Below are 23053 nucleotides of genomic sequence, written 5' to 3' on the forward strand. Positions count from 1 at the left end.
GCTCTGGTGGTTCAAAAGGTTTTTTGATATGGAAACACGGCAATAAGAGGCTATATGCTATATATCTGAGTCAGACTCGAATAATGAGGCATATCCCCAGAATGCGCTGCCCGTGGGCCCTCAAACAGCATTTGAGCGGGCAGAACAGAACTGTTCACATGAGATGGATGGTTCGTATATTCACAGTGTGTATATCAACAGAAAGGGCTCTCTCTCTCTCTCTTTCATGCACACACCAAGGATAAGGTCACACCTCGTAAAACAGATGTTTAGAGACTCATTATGATTCACAACCGCCACTAAATCTAAACACTAATACATTTGTTCAGCAGGACTCCGCGTCTGTTTGGTACATGAAGGGTGTTATGATATGCGTCTGCCTCACCAGTGTGTGGTCTTCAGTAGAGAGGGATTATAAACTCTTAAAGGCTGCATGCACACTGCAAAGTTTTTGGAGAGAATCTACAAAATGATTGCTGCAACATTTTGTTGTCTCGTACCTGCAAATACCAAACGTAGTTTAAAATTACACAAGATCCTGTGATGCTTTAAATGAACCATTATTATCTTTCATAGTCTAGAGAACTTTATTCTACTACTAAAAATCTTTGTGCAGTAAGAATGAATGTTACAGATTCTTCATGGAGACAAATTACCTTGTCTGACAATGAGACATTTATTCTTAGAGGGAGTTTTATCATCCACAATTTCAATAACCTGCAGTCCACTGAGCCGTCATGTCTTGTTTATGCTTGTTAGGCAGCTAATTGTAAATCGTGTGCTCTCTTTGAAATATAATGTATGGTTCACCTCAAGGAACTGTGGTGGAGAGAAACAAAATGATTTCAAAATATGAAAATGAGTCAGGACACAGATCTTTCATTGTGATTTGCTTGGAGAAGAGCGATGCGTAGATCCATCATCAATAGTTAGTTTAGCCTGTCCTGTATACTCGGCATATTTATCTTTTACAACAAACTCAGTTAGGAAGCCATTTCTCTTTGTATAGCTAAAATTGTATTGCTCAGGATATAGGTCAATCTTTTATAGCTCATAGGACATGAAAGAGTTTATCTCATGGGTTTTTTCTTATAAATAAGAAAAGCAAAATACACCAAAACAAAACAAAGGTTGAGATACACTAAGAGTCAAGAGATATGAAATAAATGAAAATAACTTTGCTCAAATGACTTGTTGTCTTGGACAAATTGAATGAGCAATGTTTAGATTTATGCCTCACTTTAGTCTGCATCCAATTATCAGTGTGTCACATATTTTTTTTTTTAAATTAATTCAGAATTAAGCAAAAGTCTCCATTTGGTCTCTTTGTTGACTGTATCGCTGTCTTGGAGAAGCAAGCGGAATGTTTCAAGAATCTCATTTGCGTATTTTCTTTCAATGGGAACTATTTTTTAGCACTTGACCACCTTTAAAACTAATCTTTGCTTCCCATCTGTTACCCCAAGATTACTAGACTGAATTGGTGCATTGCTTTAGAAATATTTGTCCCTTCTTCCTCCCTAATGTTCCCAAGTTTGCAGCTTAGCTAATGCAATATTCATATTCGGCTGACAGAACACATTTGCAAATGAAAGAAGATTTTTTTTCTCATAATTTAAGACACACGTATTTAGGAACGGCTAAATGAAGCCTCTTAAAATGAAAGCAGTAGGGTACTAAAAGCCCCCCAGAGTAAAAGGCCCTTTGCTTACATAACACTAAAGTTTAGTGTAACCAATAGTTTATTAGTAACTGTTGATTACAGTAAGTGAGAGGATATCATCTCAGGTTAAAAGCCCCTAGTGGCTGGAGCTACACTCCCACTGTGGACAAAAGCACTACCGATAACACTATTAAGTTAATGGGGGATATAGTGGGAGGTTATTCTTTTGACAGAGAATGTGCAAAATGGACAATGCTATGAAGATTATAGCATATCTTCACGATGTAAAGATGTTCATTTACTAAAAGCACATCAATAAAGGGGTTCTAAAAAACGTGTGATTTCAAAAGTAAAAGTCTGACACAATCTCACGGCAATATGTAACCATGAAATAAAGTGGCTAATTTCTATGTCTTAGTACAATTTGTTTTCACGCCTGTGACGTTAGGTTTAGGGGTGGTCAGTGGTTCTTCTATATTTTCCTTTATACTTGAATCAAAACATTTTACCTTCTACCATTACCTTCTAATAACTTTCTAACATTAAACTTAACACAAATTATGTTGGTCTATTTTCAATTAAACAATGCCTTGAACAAATACATTTTTAATCATATGTCTTAGGAGAATGAACAAACAGCAAAATAAAAAATTATACTATACATGAATGGGTTTTTTGGCAATGATGTACTTTATTGATTAGCTTAAAGTATTTACTAGCATCAACATAAAAAATTATACTTCTAATCTATGTCATCAGCTCATAAAAGGCATCCGTTTTTGAGCTCTTTCAATGGATCTTTCATCTTTGCTTTCTCTTCCAGAAAGGTGTAGTGAGAGAACACTCAATGAGTAAAAGGTAATCACAGGTGACACCGTGAAGCAATTAGCTAGATATCAGCCTCAGGAAACGTTTATATCGACAGCATCGCTGAATCAATTTAAAACAAATGGAAATGGAAATGACAAAAAGGCATACGGTTGGGGGGTTCGAGAAGAGGAATAGCCTGCCACCTCACTTTAGAAGGTTTCAGATGACGTTAAGATTGCTCTTAAACAGGATGGCGAGGGTCAGCATGCATTTAACCTCAATGGGTGGTGTCTGTCTTTCTGAACTCAGCGGAAACAAAGATATATGAGAAAGAAAGAGACGACAGGCAAACAAAACCAATGTACCCATAGCGTACAGATGCAGAGTTTAAATGAGGACACACTTGCATGCACACGAAGCGGCCATTGGAGACCAAACACGCACACCTAGACAGTACGGCCCGAGAAAACAAAGTTTGCCCTCTGCGTGCACTTCGAAGAGACGTCTGACTTGTGAGAGAAATGACTGAAGCCTCCAGAGCTTCTGGAGAAATCTGAAGCCCCGAAGTTAAAGAATGAATGAGGTGAATGTGAATCAAAAGAAAAGACATTAAAAGTCTTCAGGCGCTTTAGAAAAATACACTACACTTTGGTGTCCTGTAACTTTTTAGAAGAATAAGGAACGTAGGATAGAGAAACAAATCTTGTTTTGATGTTATAAAAACTAACCAAACAAAATTGACCAATTATTGTTTTCACGCACTGGTGGATTATTTTTACACTTTTACAAATATTTTATTGATGTACGCACATTTATATAAATTACATCAAATACAATTTTTGATAAAAAATAAATTTGGGGGAATTTAACAAATGTGTAAATTTAATGTTTACTTAATGTTTATTTAACGGTAATTAGATTCAATAATTAACAATTGTCAAAATGATTTATTATTTAAATACACATTACTCACAATTACTCATTTCAAACCTCATATAAGATGAACAGAACATAATATTTAGTCTTAGTATTTTTTGTTAGACGATCAACATTTTCTAAAGGGTTAGTCTTTATATTACCGTCACTACTTCTCTGTTTAATGCATCTTGTGTCATGATTCAAAGAGAGAAAAAAATCTACATGACCCAACTAAAATATTTCCATAACCTATCTACAACACCAGCGGCTAATTATGAAGTGTGACAGTACTGATGATCAGTGTTGATGGTTTTGTGTAAAATCTGTCAGTCGTCCTGCTGAGGAAGGTTTGCTAACAGACGGGGTTGCTCGGTTGGGGTTGTTTCTAATAAGCCTCCCTCTCATTCCCAGTTATTACAAATAATCAAGGGACACCATGAGCCTGCTGATGTTGTCTTGACAAATGACTTGACTGGAAAGCAAATATGAAACAGATGAAAGCCCAGCCAAGAAATATTTCACCGGGACACAGAATTGAGTGGGAGTCCCTGATGGGAGACAATCTGCCATCACCGATTCACAGACAGCAATAATTATAGAACAAAAGGTTAAGGTAGTCGAAAAAGCGATTTTGACGAGTGAAATAATGGAGACCCGCGAGTATAACAAGCTTTGCAGGACGTACACAAACGGGCTCCAAAGGGTTCCTGTCACTATCACATTGTTGCATCATGAAAGGCGATTTTGCTCTTGGGTAGAGGAACAGTTTGATGTGATTCATGATAATGGCTTTCGCTTGTGCATAACTGAGAGCTGTGGCCTTGAAATCGTCTGTAATATTCTTCACTTTTCTTTGCAAGGAATATTTCACACAAATAAATCTGATTTTGTCATTATTCACCCATAACCTCATTATAGTCCAAACCTGTGTGTTTTTCTCTCTTTTTTCTTACTTTCTTTAAAAAGTTCCCCTATTGTCATTAGTTTTATTCCTTAAAGGTTCAGTGTATGAAATTTTAGCTGCATCTAGCGGTGAGGTAGTGAATTGCAACCTACAGCTCAGTCCACCACTCACCCCTCCTTTTCAAAACACTACGGTGTCTGAAACAGGACGATGATGTAGTCAGGTTCCAGAACCACTCTGCTATCTGTGGACCTCCGTTCCTTAACGCTCAAGACCGCTCTGCTTCTCGCTTTAGCATCGGTGAAGCGTGTGGGCGACCTACATGCTCTCTCTGTGAGCCCATCCTGTCTTGAATTTGGGCCTAACGACGCCAAGGTCGTCCTCAAACCAAGGCATGGCTGTGTACCTAAGGTGCTCTCCCCTCCTCCGAGCGGGACCCAGAGCCTAACCTGCTCTTCCCAGTCAGAGCATTAAAAATCTACATTGAGCGCTCCGCCCCATTCAGACGGTCGGAAAAGCTCTTTGTGTGCTTCGGTGACCGCACCAGAGTGTCTTCGGTCTCGAAACATAGACTGTCAAAATGGATAGTCGAGGCTATATCGCTGTCGTACTCTTCCTTGGGCCTTCAATGTCCCACGAGAGTTAGAACCCATTCTACTAGAGGCATTGCCTCTTCCTGGGCCTGGTCTAGCTGTGTCTCTATAGAGGATATCTGTGCGGCGGCCTGCTGGGCTTCGCCGTCCACTTTTATAAGATTCTACAGTCTGGACGTCCCGGCCCTTCAGGCCCGGGTCCTTTCTTTATACTGGTTCCCCATAGCGCCCTGCTACGCAGTACGAGTGAAGTATCGATAGGGAACGTACTCGGTTACTGACGTAACCTCGGTTCCCTGAGATACGGGAACGAGTACTGCGTCCTTGCCGTGCTACGAGCTGCATTGTCGTCGCTTCAGTCGAAGTAACCTGAGGACTCTATGGCGATGCGTCGGCTTATATAGCCTTAAGCCCCGCCCCTTCTGGCGGGTATCATCGCCATTGGTCCGGCAGCTCCGCTACCATTGGTTTAAAGTTTTACATTTTTTCCAACCAAAGAGCGTGCAGTTTTCACTGCGCTATTGAATTGCTTCAGTCATCGGAGAAAAATGAGTGTTCCCCATAGCTTCCTGCTACGCAGTACTCGTTCCCGTATCTCAGGGAACCGAGGTTACGTTAGTAACCGAGTACGTTTTCGCTACTTTGCTGAGGGAGATAACATATTTACGAAACATGCTCTGTTGAGCAGTTTGTTTATTTAGGACTACTGTAGAAAGAACCATGTAAGGGGATCTGCAGTGTAACGTTTTGGCAAAATAAAAACTGAAATTCATTTATGCGTTTTGGCTGTTCGTTTACATGACAATGGCGTTTTGGGAGGCTGAAAAATGCTAACTTTTCAAAAGCGCAAAGGAAAATCTTTTACATTTTTCATTTTGTAAATGTGGCTATTTTAATTGTAAAATAGCTTGGATGTAACGTTACACCCTTACTGCAGAGTCATGACTATGCAAATTAGTCAAATGTGTGATGTGATTTGGCACAACATACTCATGACGTATTACATATACACATTTGGCAGATGCTTTTATCCAAACCGACTTACATCGCATAATAATATACGTTGTATCTGCGTAAGTGCAATCCCCTGGACGAACCCATGACCTTGGCTTTGCTAGCGCCGTGCTCTAATCACTGAGCTACAGGACAGTGTTTTTGAGAGAAGTACTAAGCACCGTTGAACACTGTTTATTAAAGCGTTATTAAAAATACCAAATAAACATAAACAGCATTACAAATTATGGCAAATTAAAGGCATTTATGTCAGCGTACGGCGTGCTTTTTCAATTGTTTCCAACGGAAATACTGTGTTTTTTGAAACCGCTATAAGCCGGCGTTCTTTTCTGCAGGCTCAACGTTGTCGCTAAAATGCAACGTTTTATTTTCATGTTCAGCATATCAAAGTAACCAACACTCCTTCACTTGAAAAAAGCCTTTCAGCGCATGCAACCGGCGATTTCAGCCACGAAAAAGCGCCTTGGTAGATCTGGAGTCTACGTCATTTAATATGGTTATACAGGCCTGCATTGAGATGTTGTCCGGTTTTCATTTTGGCTATTCCTTTTTTAATTTCCTTTAAGCAAAACATCTCAAAACAGGGACACTATTGTAACAAGTAATTCCTTTGTTTAACCTGATTCCGCACTGTGAAGATTTTTTATATGGTTAATTCACTTGCGTAGAACAAGATGCACAGTACAAGTAATTGATGTTTGATGTACGGTGTGCAACAAGATACAAGCTGTGCACGTAGATTGGACATCGCTGAGAGGCGGCTTAACAATCCAGCCATGCATTTGTAAAATTGTGGAAACAACCTGTCCTCAGAGTTGCCATGACGATACCTGCTATATACATGCTGTGGACATTATGCCACCTTGATCTGTTCAGTCCTAGGCATATGTATAGTTTGGTTGAGTAGAAGAACCTTTGCTTTAAACTTTTGCTGAACCCTTTCCTTCTCTTTGGATCTGTAAATCATACAGCCATAACTTGATTTTCCTTTCTGTTCTCTTAGTTGGTCAGTCAGGTTGATATATGACTGACATCCATATGAATGAAATATGTACAATCACCGCAATGAGGACTCAGTTCTTAATCGCATTACATTGAGTTCACTGGATGAAACCACATGTTAAAGCAACATTTACTTGTCTGATTTACTTTTAAAGAGCATTTTCTGGTCTATCGGTTAACAAACTTTCAGCTAACGTTATGCTGAAGAAACTGTTTTAGAGTCTTTCAAATGTATCTGACAATCACTCCTCATGCCGAACTCTTATTGTCTGATGTTGAAAGATCTTGGCTGAACTTGTTAAACTATGGTGCCAGAAAAGAGATTAGGTATCGGCTTTAAATCTCACTTCACAACCAGCAACAGGAAGCCCAATAAATGATGAGTTCAGTGTTCAGAGGTTCAAAAGTCTTCTCTGTTCTTTCTTTCACTTTCTTACTTAAGAGAAAATCCCAAGTTAAAGGTAGATGGAAGATCTCGACCCATGAATAGTTCAGCCTCCATGGTAACCACATTTAAGAGTTGTATGAAAGTAAAGTCTTGGTTTGGCTTAATACGTTCGCTCTGGTGCAAGTACAGATGGTGTGCACAGATGTTAGATTCTGTGAGCCGTTTATTATTCACAAATTCTCTGTTGTAATATTCTGAAATATAAAGTGGAGAAATTATGAGTTGAACCAGCAAGAAGCAACTGTGATAAGTTAATTTGACTTTACACTCCCAAGGTAAAAGATAAACCAACGATAATCACTTTTACATTTTAAGTAGTATTATAAAATAAAACTGCTTTTAAAAATATTTTTTAATAAAATGAGCAGACTAAAGTGCTTGTAAATAAGTTGACAAACACTTGCATAATGATAAAAATCTCTCAACAGGAACCAATGATGAGCTGTAACACTCACTTTTATGGTGTAGGTGTAAATATGGTACTTCAAGGTTATATTTGGTACTTCTCTGTCTCATAACAGTCACATCTGCTCAAGCAGAAAGTGGAGCCATTTGGAGGCAACATGCACCCTCATGTTTTTTGTCAAGCATTATATATTTACAACGCCAACTGACAAAGACTTGCAAATTGGAGATTAGTGCCTGTGAAGTTAGATTTTGCATGTATACAACACAATTTATAAACGTAAATTCAGAGCTCAAAAACACAGCGCATGATGTCTTATAGGCTACATGTACACATACTGCACTGCTGTTAAAATTAGCTCTTGTTTTGTCTCTTTGGCCCCATTTTTTGGTGGCTCAAGAAATCTCTAACACTTGGGAGAACTATTTTCATAATTTCACAAACAATTAAATGATTTTAAATCATTCACACAAATTTTAGAGATCATATCTAGATCTTAATTCAATAGTTATAATTCATTTGTAAATCAATCAACTTTTAAATAATTTTATTATAAGAAATTAACTAATTGTATTAGCACCTATCGTACTATTGCTCTTGTATGATTTATTACTTATTGCTCCCTGAACTCTTTGTAAGTCGCTTTGGATAAAAGTGTCTGCTAAATGTAAATGTAATTGGCCATAATACACAATATTACTTTACCTCAGCGATTGTCCTCAAAATACATGGCTATAGAGAAATAAGTAGTCCGTCATTGTGAGATTTTACAATTACATTTAGAAAAACATACAGTACTGCACTGTAGCTCTGCACCCACTTTATAAAACAGCCCGTGGCACTGGATGTTCTGGCTCTCTGGGATTATTATTGGAATGGGATTTGATGTTGTACTTTCTGAGACTACTGTTGCAATGTCTTGATTAATTTCTCCCCAATATGTAACTTTACATGCATTTTTCTTACGCTTTCCAATTCCCAGATGAATTCTCTCCAGCATTTCAGGTCTCAGCCTTTTAGAAATGAAAAATGTATGGCTCCTGTACAAAATGACATTATTAACTGTCAAGTAAACCCCACCCCCAAACCCACCAAACCCCATGACTCAGAACATCTTCAACAAGCAAGTTAGTCTTCCTGACTTTGCACACATATGTTTACATTTTTTCAGTTCATTTTATATCTAAACAAATACCTCAGTGACAGAGAAATAATTGTAACTGCAACAACTTCATAATTTTACCATTTTAGAACTTCTAAACATACCATACTTACAATAAAATAAGACACTCTTTACAACTGCATTTTACTCTAGCATAAAAATTGGAGACCAGTCCAGTTTTGCATTTAAAAAACATTTACGAAAAACTTTATTTTTACAACTTTGTGTGTGTTTCAATGTTTAGATCGTATGACCAATGCTATTTAAAGGTCCAGTGTATAATTTGTTGGAGGATTTATTGACAGGAAGGCAAAAAATATATACATAACTATTTCTTTAGATTTTAAGACGTTACATAATGAAGCGTTATGTTTTTATTACCTTAGAATCTGTCTCAGCCTCAGACGTCATGCCCACAGCACACTTTTCTGGAAATACTTCAGCAACTTCGAAATCATCATCTGATTGGTTAAATTGGACAGTATTTCCGGGAGACATACATGTTGCATACATTAACGGTCTGCCTGGAAACAACATGAAATCGTCTGATCTAAGAAGTAAGCTGTCATGTTTACAGCGGTTGCTATTAGAATTCATCACGATCGACTAAACGCTTAATTCTTAAAAGTATGCAAGGTTCACATCATAAATTTATAATCCTGTTAACTTTTGACACGTTCATAAATGTACACCGGTGTCTATTACTGCGGGGACATTTCCACACCTCTAAACATGATGTGAAACAAAACGAAACATAATTGGTTGCTTTACTTGTCAGTCATGTGGCCTCTTGGGTGAGCCTTGGCCAAAAAAAGCGGCGATAAATTCCAGAAGGTCTGGCTACGAGAGACTACCCTAGAATGAGCTATTTCTATATACATACACCGCGGGGCCCCTTGCATGAAATTCTCCATGTTGTTTCTACAGTAGCCATAAACAGACAAACTGCTCTACAGAATGCGTTTTGTAAATACATTTTCTCCTTTGGCAAAGAAGCTAAAACGTGACGACATCTTAGTTCTGTGTCAGCCACTGTTGTGCTTCGAAAAGGAGGGGTGGAGTGAGCCACTTATTGCAATTCGTAACCTGAACGCTGGATTGTGCTAAATTTCGAACACTGGACCTTTAAAATGTAAGAGTACTTAATAAAAACAGATCATGCAAACCAAACAGTACTCCCACAATAAAAACAATCCACATCTGAACATCTCCACAAAACACAGAAAGATAGTCACAGTGAGTTACCATCTTCATGACTCTCTAGCTCAAACAAGCAGTCTCTTGTCTTGTAGAGCAAAACAACAAACCAAAGCGACCTGCAGCTCCCGCATCCCAGAGTGAAGGATAAACAGCTGGACCTCAAGTGCCAAGCTAGGAACACAGCAGCACAGATGCCACACTGAAAAATCGCCTGAGCACCCGTCCAAGTCACAATCGCACACCGTAAATATTGCAGTTATTGAGAGGAAAGCTTGTGGTAGACTGGTCCAACCCGTGGTCACACTGAAGCTGAAATTAAACAGAGGAGAATGTAAGTTGATAAAGCAGCAAAGAAAAAAATAAACGGCAGCATGCATCCAGTCAATAGATGTCCAATTCTGTGGATGAAGAGAAGTCAATGATATTCATAGAGTGAATTGCACCAGAAATTTCTCTGCGAAACAAATGCCTGAAGCAATTTGTAGGTGTCCAAATGCCACTTCTAACAGCATGTGTAAGAAACATGTCTATTCATTTAGTGTCTGATAAGGTTCATTACACAATGTAACTTTTTTAAGTTGTGTTTAGCTTTCATTTTTACATGAGGTTTTACATACTGAAAACACAAATGGTTTTACTATCAAGGTTTTTTTTTCACATTTATGCAATTTGGTATTATTACTTGTACGTTTAACATAACAGTTACTAAAAATGAGTCGTCCAACACTTCAGAAGTGTACATTTGATCGTTTTTGTCTTTTATGACTAATACTGTCCTCACAAACCAAGTTCCAGAAGTAGTCACTCATCATCGCTTCATCCCACCTCCCGCGTGCTACAAAAATATCTATTAGTCAATAAGTAAACTATGTGAAAATGTGTACAGTTTTTGTTTATTTGCGACGATTTATCGTAATTAATAACCTCAATGTAGTTGAGCTAAATATACACTTAAACATTGATGCTGCATAAAAATAATATTACCACTAAATAGCTCCACAGAATTGTACAAGAACTGTAAAAAGGTTGGGCGAAACACAAATTTGTCACACTGTGTTATAAAGACTCAACGAAATGGTCACAAAGAACTCAAATTTGAGTCATTTTGATGCAAGTAATAAAAATAATTAAGTTTCACTGTTTTCAATATTGTGCCCTGTATTATTGTAATTAAATATAAAAATGTCCATATTGCGTTCAAACTCATTGCTTCTGCATACACTGTAAACATTTGCCAGTGACTAACTGTATATTTATATTTATCAAATTTATTGGCAACAGTTTGTTCAAATATAAATGAATATTAAACATGAAGTTACAAAAAAACAATACAATAACAGCCTAATGCAAAGCCTTCTGGGAACCAGAAATCCACATAAACCTTTTCCTGTTTTTTAATTTTGGTTCCCAGAATGCTTGCATGAGGCTAGTATTTATAAAAAAATGTCCGTAAGGATAAAGACTTGTTAGTGTTTAATGGTCATTTATCTTTGCACAAACTGTTGCCAATAAATTACATAAATGTAAATCAAACTACTGGCAAACTGCTACCATTATACTGTAATTTCTACAGAAATTTTTTACAGTGTACTTATCAGATTAATTGTGAACTGCTGATTGCTTGCAAACATCCACACAGCGAAACCACCACGAATAATGTGATATTTCCCTTTGGGTATATTCGTGTCAGAGTGGCCATGTACTGCAACTCAACAGGCCCTCGTTCATTTTAATGTAAATTGCTGTTTCATTATGATCCTTCGGGACGACATTGGCCTCGGCTGATGTGCTTTGAAGACGTCTTGCATTGTGTTCTTCAAAACAGCAGAAGTCATTGGTTTCATTTATTTCATAATTCGATCCCTTACTTTTGCAACAGGAGAATTATGAAACCATTATATATTTATGAGAAATCAGTACCAAGACATATCTGATAAAATTATTTTACTGTGTATAATGTACACGTACATTGGGCCTCATTAATAAAACATTCGTAAATATATGAGTAATTTCCACCCGTGAAACTTTCCTCCAGATTAACTAATACTTCGTAAACCTCAGATTTCGTAGTAAAATGTGTGTATGTTAATGAATTCCAATAATTCGTAAACAGGTCACGTGTGCATGTTAATTTACAATTTGCATAACACCCCCATGTATTACAGCTATGCAAATTATGCACAATTCTGGAATCCTCTGGACTTCATTCTTAAATTTGGCTACATTTTATTGCATAAATGCATAATATACTAATAAGCTATATGCTTACCAATACAGTAATCAACTTTGTCCACCGAAGCGTTTTTAGCCATCTAAAATAATCTCTTCTGAAAACGATCAGGCCATTATTCTGGAGATGCGTTGGTTGCTGTGATTAAGAATATCTGCAACATTAAGACTACTTGTTACTAGTAAAATTACTTGATTTGAAAATGCAGTAACCGTTAATATTAACTTCTCCATTGTTGTGTATGATGGTTGGTCGTAGTGTTTGTATAGCCTCTTCTCCACCGTGATTGGACTGCTGTGTATCATTATGATACATATTGCAACAAAATGCAGTGTCATCAGTTTGTCTAAAAGAATACAGAATGGTACATGTGGTTTTTACACACTATTTACACATGGTATGGAGAAGGTGTACATTTCTTACTAACATTTGAAAAATAAGATGAATCCGAAAATTTATGTCAAAACGACTTTACGAACGATTTACACAAAAAAATCGTTCTGCTCATGTTTCATGAATGCGGACCATTGTTTTTACTCTGTACTTACACAGATCAGCATGGTAGTGTGAAGTCTATTGCTGCCCATGGTTCCTGCATGATGGGACGCTTAAAGAAAGCCTTGGGCACTGGATTATTGTGTTAAAGTGTGATTTTGACATTTTCAGAGGCTGCAGGTTTAATAAAACAGCTTTTTGTGGAAATGAAGCATGCTGGCAAGATCAAGGGTCTGTCACCCAGGTGTACTGGGAGCTGATCGCATTCTTGGTGGTTCGCGGCATAGCTGCAAGATAAAAAAATTAAGGAGAATGTAAAAAAATTTATTTAGTTGTATTTTATAATAAACGTTATTATAAATCAGCCTACTAAAACATTTGGACACAAGCTAAAACCTGCCATTTTTAAATTCTTCAAATCGGATCATGTGGCAGTAACTCAAATGTATAAGCTTTAGCTTAAAATATTCCAACCAAACATCATAATGTGTTAATATGTCTTCTACTGCACTGTATGTAAGACTAACTGTGAAGCGATGGGGTATCTCAGTTACCTCTGCATTTGTGGAGGAGTGCACAGAAAAAAAAACATCGAACGAGAGTGGGAGATCTGTGGGCACAAACACTGTGTTAGTGAGAGGTCAGAGAGGAATGGCCAGACTAGATTAAGATGACTGGAAAACAACAGCAACTAAAAATAACCATCGAGTACAGTGTCCTATAGAAGGTGAACACACAACACGTTAACAAAGTCCTACACGGGGTTGCTTATATGTCAAATACAAATTGTAAACTGAGGCTATTGTGAGGTGAAATTCTCCCAATCTGGACAGAAGATTGTTAGGACTTAACCGGATAAAACACATTTCGATTTCAGCCGTAAATTGCATTAGCCAAGAACTGCATAAAAACATTTTGTGCATTATACAACATTCTGCATTGTTTGATTCATTCATGTTGCTGGTAGTGATGGTGTAATAGAATGAGGAATGTTTTATTTACACACTCTTGGCTCCAAAATAATGAGCATTTTTTATGCAACAGCCTACCCGAGTGGTATTCCTGACCAAGTGCATCTCTTTATGACCACCGTCCAACCCATCTTATTACCCGGGAAGACACCTCAAATGTGGAATTTACAGATTCCAATGCCCTCTAAAGATCAAACCAACAAAGCAAATTTGGGAAGGAGGAATATTCACAGTATTTATGTACAGCTGACAAATCTACTGCAAAAGCATAATGGTATCAACAGACTACGTGAACATTTCTAGTGAGGAAAAACACCCTATAGATAAAAAGACTACACTATTTTGATTCTGGAATATGGTACAGTAAGAAATCATCAACACAATTATGTGACAATTCGTTGATATTTTTTGTTTAAGCTCCTACATATGAAAGTGCAACCTCGTACATACATTTTCGTACAATCTGCGTTTATAGTTGAGCCAATTGCCAAATTGCAAAATAGTGATTGATTGATAAAACATTCTCTGTTCTACCAATAAACTTTTTTAAAAGCTGAGTTATTTTCAACCCAGCGTTGCATGGGTCAGAAAGGGACAAACCCAGCTGTCAGGATTAACCCAGAAAATGTTTACGTTTGACCCAACAATTGGTTAAAACAACCCAGCATTTTGGGTTGAAATAGCCCAGCATAATTTAATCCAACAGCTGGATTTGTCCCTTTCTGACCCAACGCTGGGTTCAAAATAACCCTCTGATGTGTAAGACAGCTGCATTCAAAAATATTTTGAAAAATGAATCAAGCATTTTTAAGAGTATAACACGGATGAAGAAAATTTAACGGAGTACACAGACAAATGCATTTACTCGTATGCCAACGCTCTGACATACAGTATATAATAAATGTACATGTCGTTGTTATTTGAAATGTATGGATTGTAAAAACTTTTCATATTGATTTTTTTATCTTGCTAGAGAGAGTGTCATAAAAGGTGCTGGGAAAAGCACATTAGCGCACATCTCTGCCACTTCTTTCTAAACACTGACCACTGCCTCACCTCGATCCATTTAGCCGCATCGCTTCTGAATTTAACACTCTTCAGATGGGTGACAACAGCAAATGGTTTCAAAAACCTTTGCAATGATAAGATCACTGTATACAGTATATCTTGAATTACATAGAAAAATGGCATTTTAACTTATTTATTAGAGCTGCTTCTGTAAACATATAAAGTGGTGTAATGTTTTCCAAAACAGAAATACAAAATTGCTTCAGACCCACTTGTTTATACATAAATTACTATATTATGGGTTTTTGCATGTACTCAAACCCTTACTGAATATGTAATTTTTCACACTCAACACCTGCACTAAATCACTTCATATTCAGTCAGTCATGAATGAATCATCTTGAATCGCTCTACACTGCTTTTACAAAAAAATGCAAAATTGTCAAACCAGTCACATTTGTGTTTCTGTCAGGCTAAGGCACTACAAACCTGAACATGGTCATGTTTTTTGTACAGATCCCATGACACACCGCATTGCATAAAATGCTGATTCGCAATACAAACAGACTGAATGCTTGAGGATTCCTGTTGTGCTGCTTGTTGATGCATGAATTCCATTTTTTTGTTGCAGCCGTCGCTCGTGTCATACCTACCGTAACATTGAGTGAAATGGAAAAGCGTGCGCCCTGATGCATTGCTTTAAGCTCATGAAAGCATGAGGAGATAAAAGTTCAAATGTATTCAAAACAATCATATAGTATACATTGGGGAAAATATGCAACACAGTGCTATACTTGTTAAACTGTTTAAATGTATCTAGATTTGGGAATATGTGACCCAGTTTGTTAAAAGCTGGCTAAAGTAATTTTTTGTGATTTACTGTTGTCTACATATAATTCATAAAAATCTACATAAAGATCATACATAATATAAAGAACACTGATCCCATGACACATTTATATATATATATCAGTGTTCTTTATATTATGTATGATCTTTATGTAGATTTTTATGAATTATATGTAGACAACAGTCTAAAAAAAACCTTGATATCTTTAATATTGACTGAAAAAAGCCATCTCAAAGATTAAATCATAGTTAAATGAAAAGGTTAAAATCAAATGTTTTTGCACATTATCGCATAATTAGATTTTGAGACGTACAGTAGTTTTTACAGACTGGGTCACATGTGTAAATAAATAATCATTAACATTTTGAAAAAATTGTGAAAGGTAGATGGATAAAACGGATTATAATCCTCAAAACAAAAAGTTTGATTAATTTGCTTCACACAATAAATAGCTTGTGATATTTATGCAATCTGCGACGTTTTGTTTGATGTTATGAAATCAGACAATACAAAATGTGGCTGTAAAATAAAAGATTTCATGGGTAATTATGTTTTGACACCAGTGATTATAATTGCAAATTGGGTTATTAGAATAAATTCATATCTCAATGAAACCAGACTGAATAATAAATCACAAAGCCACGCACTGTGGAATATTTTACATTTGACACAAATCACAGAACAAACACTCTGCAAAAGAACCGGTCAAAATTCTATTAATATGGTGACTGTCATTAAAAACTGCAATGCGTCATTTTGACTCTCTATCGCGTAAAATTGCATGTTACTTTACATCTCTTTTTGAAGTTTTCAGCAAAATACTATGCGTCAGCTTAAATTGAAAATCATTATTTTAATCTTACCACCATGCAGATACTTGCTCAATAGCTGATGTGTATTTATTACTTTAACACAAAAGAGATTAAAGTCTTTTCACTTCATTCTAATAAAACTTCACCCAAACACACTCAATTAACTCTGCTTGAGTCCATCCAGTCATTCAGTGTAGAAATCCGCATTATTGTATTGGCTGTTGTGCAGTATACTGTACATCTGTCACATGAAACTCATTAATCACTTAGAAAGAGGTTTCATCCTTAAGCTCCTGTCAGCCTGTTAAATTCCCAGTTTTCTCTCCTCTCTCTGGCCTGGTTTCTTGTTGTGTCTCACTCTCTCTCTCTCTCTCTCTCTCTCTCTCTCTCTCTCTCTCTCTCTCTCTCTCCAGAGATGCCTGTGGGTATGATTGAGCATTGGTATGCGTGGAGAGGAGCAGAAAGCCGTTCCGCTCTTATCTGCTGTGCGAGAACAACGTGCGGCGTAGACAAAAGAGAATTAGGCGAGTGTTGGAGACCGTAGGCATTACAGAGCTCACATTTGTAATTACAGGCTTTATGCAATTGATTCCAAAGTCCAATACCTTCTTTCAATCCCAAATCCTCCAGCCAAAGAGATTTGCACATGCCACACACTGCTTAGGCTGGCCAATAAGTGATGGCCAAAGCAAGGGCCTGAATAGCTGATGAAACAGATGTTCTACTTTTGTTTCAATGAGGAAAACGTGGGATTTACAGCTGCCATGCACAAACAATTTTCATTTGTAAAGAGACAAAAAAATATTAAGTTAATAGAATCAGATTCTGCTTTATAAACTGTATCTACTATAGTATATACAGTATTAAACGTAATACAGAGAACAGAGCGAAACTCTATGGTCTCCATACCCCACACGTTCTATTCTAACTCTCTCTGTCTAATGCTGTGTCTCCTCTTCAAAAACTGATTTAATGCCTAACCCTGCAGGAACAAAGTTAATATGAGGAAAATATGAATTATGCAGAGACTGGAATGGATGAGAAGAGCTGAAGAGCAATATAGGCAGTAAGAGAATAATAGACTTTGACCAAAAAACACATGGTCCAGAGCCCAGGTTGATTTACCCTTATTTTATAGGTTGGTAATGGATGGCGATTTAGCAAATGTCAGTATTAACTATTACGTTCTGCTTTTTTATGTCACTCAGTAGGAGGAATTTTGCAATGTCTGTCAACTGTCATCAACTCTCCCCAAAGTCTCAATAATAAACAAACTTTTTTGGTTTCAGAACAGCTGATTTGAATCAACTCTGGGTAGACTTACCTTAAGTTAAGCGAGTGCACCACAACTACGACAAGCCATGATCAATGGAGCTCCGATATTACGATTCACCATGGCGACGGCACCAAAAAAAGCAACATGTCGGCAGAAAGCACTTGAGAGGGAGGCACACTTTCCGCTCTGCATTTACATTTACTGATGTCCTGAAAATGACTTGAGTTCAAATTAATAAATAGATAAATGTATCAATAAACAAATAAATGAATCATTAAATGAATGTAACAACAGAAAGAAGACAGAAATAATAAAACAAATCGTATCCACCACCATTGCTCTAGTTATGCGGTTGAGAAGTCATGGTGTACCCAGGAGAACCACTGACCATGTTTTTTTCAATCTGGATGTGAAATCTTTGTTAAAAAAGTTTAACTGATATGAGTGATTAAACATGAACAAACAATTGAATATATAAATTCTCTTATTTTGTATACGCAGAGCAAACAAACAAGCTTTTAACGGTCACCGTGGTGTCTGCGTCTTTTTCCACCTGCAATCTGGTTTAACCTGGCACAAAACAGTGCCAGGCTGTGAATATTTATCTCATCTTCAAATGTTTTTTCTTTAATTATTTATAGGCCTGATGAAATCAATGTAGCATTGTGACTGCCTGTTAAACGGAGACGGTCAAGGTATTATGAATGTATTGTTTGTGTACATTTCCCGTTGATTACAGCAGGAGAAAATTATGTTCGGCACTACATTTTGTGCCATTGCTATACCTGACTGTCATAATTCATGTACTCAGTTCATTTATTTATTATGGATAAACATTCATGAATAAACCTTAATATAAACCTTAATTAAATATCAACATAATAGTCTTCTATCATATATGAATTCTTTTTGGGTACATTGAGTGTGTATCCATTAAAAAATAAATCGCTGTAATGAGTTTGCTGGGACATGCTGCACTTAACTGAACAAACATGTTTCGCTCTGGTGCCCTGAAAAGGGAATTTGCATCTGCTGAATCATTCTCATTCTCTTTGGATATTTTCCACTACCCCAGTTTCTCTTTCACTCCCTGTTTCTTTAGAGCAAAGGGAATTCAGCTCTTTCCAGACTATATGTAAAATGTATCTATCCTGCAGAGACCTGCTGTTGCTGCAGTGGGAGGAAATTGCTGATATGCTCTACTATTCGGCATGTTATCGTCCACCTGCGCAGGAAATCTGAAGATAAGTTATGTCATAGATGAGCGCTTAAATGACCAAAGAGAACCTACTTCCTGTTGCCATGAGTCTTATTCACGAAAATATCCTACTGTAGAGCATGAAGGGATTAATTAAAAGTAAGTTTCCAAGGGCTGCGCTTTTTGCTGATTTTCCTGCTCATTTACCTCCGTTCACCTCACCGCTAAAATTTGGCCCAGTCGACTGATTCTCTGTCAAACAGTCAATGATCCTACAAACCCGAACGTTTATAGAGACAGCGAGAGACAGACGGACAGAGATTTACAGATTTACACAGTCAGCTGATGTTCCAACAAAGCAAAATCCTGGAGTAAAGGCCAGAGAACAGATTACAAAACACTGCAGGAATAGTCTTGGATAATTACTACAGAGTCACTACTTATCTTTAGTAAGGTCTCGGGAAGTTGTTTCTGCTTGTTTTGGCCTATGGTAATCTGAACGCAAGCACTGTCATCTAAGTACAACAAATCACCATTAATTGGGAACAAGCAGTTGGTAAACAAAGTTCAAGCTGACTGAATATTCATCTGCCTCACATTCGTTTTGCATTTAGAGAGAAGTGTACAGATTAAATATGTCAGAGGGTCTGCGAGAGAGAGAGAACCTTTCAAAATCCATGCTCCAATGCTGTTCCAAAGAGTAAGATGATAAATTATAATTCTACATTATAAGACGCCTCACTTTGGACAAAATCTAAGTTAGAATTGTATGGTGCATAATAAGGCATCTGCAGAATGCAATGTGATGACCTTTTTTTAATACATGGCCTACTTCCATATATAGTAAGGTAGAATACTTTATAATAGGACAACCTGGCTGCTCTACTGCTTCTGCTGAGATTTCACAGTTTAAATTAGATGGACACTATTATATACTGTAGGTGAACTAGGCTGTTAAAGTGGCCGTGTTCAGAATTAGTGTCAGCATGTTGCTATGAGGGCATAAATTTAACAGTGGTGTGGGTCGAGAAGACTGTAGAGAGGGTAACTTCTACAAACCCATCTTTATAAAGTGGCTTTTGTTCCAGAGGTTAAACTGGTCATTGGAATCTCTATTTGCAGCTCTATTTGCATACAAAATGCAGCTTTCAATTTGTTTCGATTACATTAGTGCACATTGCATAACTGAATTTGTTGCTTTATTTTTGTTTATTTAAATCTTTTCAAAGCGTGAGTCTGCTCGTCACAGTTCTCTGGTGTTTTAATTTGTCTAGGTAGAAGCTAAATTGACATGTGCATAATGACGTGACACATTAGTATGCCATTAAAATTCTATTAGTTTACAACAGATGCAATGAAGTCGTACATCAGTAAAACAAAATCAAAGTGATTGCATCTCAAAGCATATTTAACCAAGCTGTGAATTTAGGATATATACTGTGATTGTGTACTGTAGCAATTTGTTATTTTGTTTACAATGTGGTCAATGGCCATGTACAGTATTGTATAGCCTAAAAAACGTGAAGTGTCTCTTATTTTCCTCTGGGCCCAGTTTCAGAAACTGAGCAGCTAAGTTAAGACTGTCTTAACAACTAGTCTCACTAGCAATTAGTTGGAACTAAACAGTCTTTCTTGTTTTAGGGAAGTGGATTTATATGAGTTACTATTAGTTGCCAATGCACAATATTGTTAATGTTGAAAAAAAGTAGCATGAATTGCAACTGAAAACTACTCAGTTTTAAAAACAGATGAGTCATGCTATACTGAAAAATATTGCTACTTTTAGTTGGTTACCCCGGCCCCATCTCATTATAAGTTTTGAAACAGAGCCAGTGTATTTACACGAATGGTATGGCAATCGCACCGAATCGCACTAACGAAAGGCTTTATCATTTCTGTTTATAGGTCAAATACCATACTCCACACTTGCAATCTTCTGTGTGCCTCTTATCTCTTTGGAAAGACTGGCCATTGCTTCAACCTGAACTTCATAGCTAGCTGCACACTCCAGATTAGGCCAGACAGCCACTTAATCTCCGAGCCTGAGAGCTCTATCGGCCAAGAGCCAATGAACATGTGATGAAACTCAAAATGACAGAAGAGCGATAGAAAGAAACAAAGAATGGGAAAAGGGATTGAATAAGCAGCCGAGAGAAGGAGAGAGAGATGGACAATGAGACGGCAAAACAGACTGGAGGTAGAGAGATGAAGGGTAGAGACAGAGAATGTATAAATGAAAACTCAAATGACAGAGGGATAAGGAGATGGGCCATTACACAGATCACAGGAGGGAGATGGTACGATGGGCAGCATTCAATAGTGTGTGAACTTTATCTGGACACAGGAGTAGAGAACTTCACAGCGGAAACGGAGAGAACGTAATCCCTTCCTCAATTTCCACTCCAACTGCGATCAAAACAAACTGAAGATAGAGAGTTGAGATTCCCAGCCAGCGGTGCGTGTACACCTGTGTGTACCTGGAAGGGTAAAGCTCTAGAAAAATATTATTTCTGTTAAACTTTTAAATATAAATTATAACTTAAGACAGAAAATACAAGGGATGTCCAATTAAAAGGTAACCAAGGACAAAACTGCAAGAATTATCTACTGAAAAAAAACATCTATTAAGTTTTTCATCTCCAAATAAAATTTATATAGTGTTTTTCACAAATTTTCTATAAGAAAAATGAATGTCTATAATAGTAAATGGTTTCAAAATAGAAAGATGACTGACTTTAAATGACATAAAAACTGAACCATTTCAAGTAATACCATTTCATCAAAAGGTGCAAAAGTCAATCATTGACATTACAGGCGTTCTTAAATATTTATGATAATGCTTAATTTTATCCAGAATATTATCATAAATTGGGTTGTGTCATTTAAAGTCACAGTTAAAGTTTTTTAAATTTGTTTATGCCGTTTTTTTGTGATTGGTCTACCGCGTGCAAATCTGACCCGGAACTGAAATTAGAATGAGAGGACTTGTGTGATTCAAAGTCGACTGCTTTTGTCCCGAGCCAATAACTTTGTTATTCATTCACTTTCTGCTATATTCATTAATTTTGTGCTATCATCACACACTGTATGAAATGTTATTATAAGGACATTGTAATATTGACTCTTTAAAGGGATAGTTCACCCAAGAATGAAGGTGATGTCATGAATTACTATAGTCAAAATTACAATAGTAGTCAAAAGTGCCCAAGAACTGTTTGCTGTGACTTATTTTTCAAAATATCTTCTTTTGTGTTCAACAAAATAAAGAAAATGATAAAGTAATTTTTCGTACTATGGTAGCCAAGGGCGGCCGAGAACTGTTTGGTTACAAGCATTCCTTCAAATATCTTTCTCTGTGTTCATCAGAACAAAGAAATGTATACAGATCTGGAACAATTCGAGGGGTGAGAAAATGAAGACCGAATTTTTTTGGGGTCGAAATATCACTTAATGAAAAACTTAAAATTTATAATTTTAGACCTTTGCAGAGTATTTTCTCTATAAAACTGAAGTTTATCAAAGACAATGAAGTCATAAACCTGTAAATCACATCAACTCACTTGACTCCTGTGGATCAGCAGTTTGAGGCATATATGCCATATGTTACTCCTTCAAAATTCATAGAGACCGTATCTTTCCCCCGAATAATACTACAAAGTAATTATTTAGACAAAAGTCAGAGAAAACAATCTGATCGGGATTAAACCTGAAGACAATGTAATAAACAACCAAAAACAAATTATAGAGTTCCGCCTACTTAATTTTAGATTACTAAATTCAAAAGCAGTTATTGTAAATGAAATTACCACGGACAACAGTTTTGATATACTTTGCCTTACTGAAACCAAATGATTATTTCAGCCTTAATGAGTTTACCCCACCAAGCTACTGTTATATGTATGAGCCACGTCCAGTTGGTTGAGGTGGTGGTGTCGCAACAATCTTTAGAGACTTTCTAACTGTAACTCAGAGAACAGAGCATACATTTTAATCATTTAAAGTGCTTCCATTGAACATATTTGTTCCAAACAAAAGTAAAAAAGCCATTGCTTTCTTTTAAATTGGCTACTGTATATAGACCCCCTGGTCCCTA

This window comes from Barbatula barbatula (genome assembly GCF_947034865.1).
Source record: "Barbatula barbatula genome assembly, chromosome: 6".
NCBI classification, from domain to species: domain Eukaryota; kingdom Metazoa; phylum Chordata; class Actinopteri; order Cypriniformes; family Nemacheilidae; genus Barbatula; species Barbatula barbatula.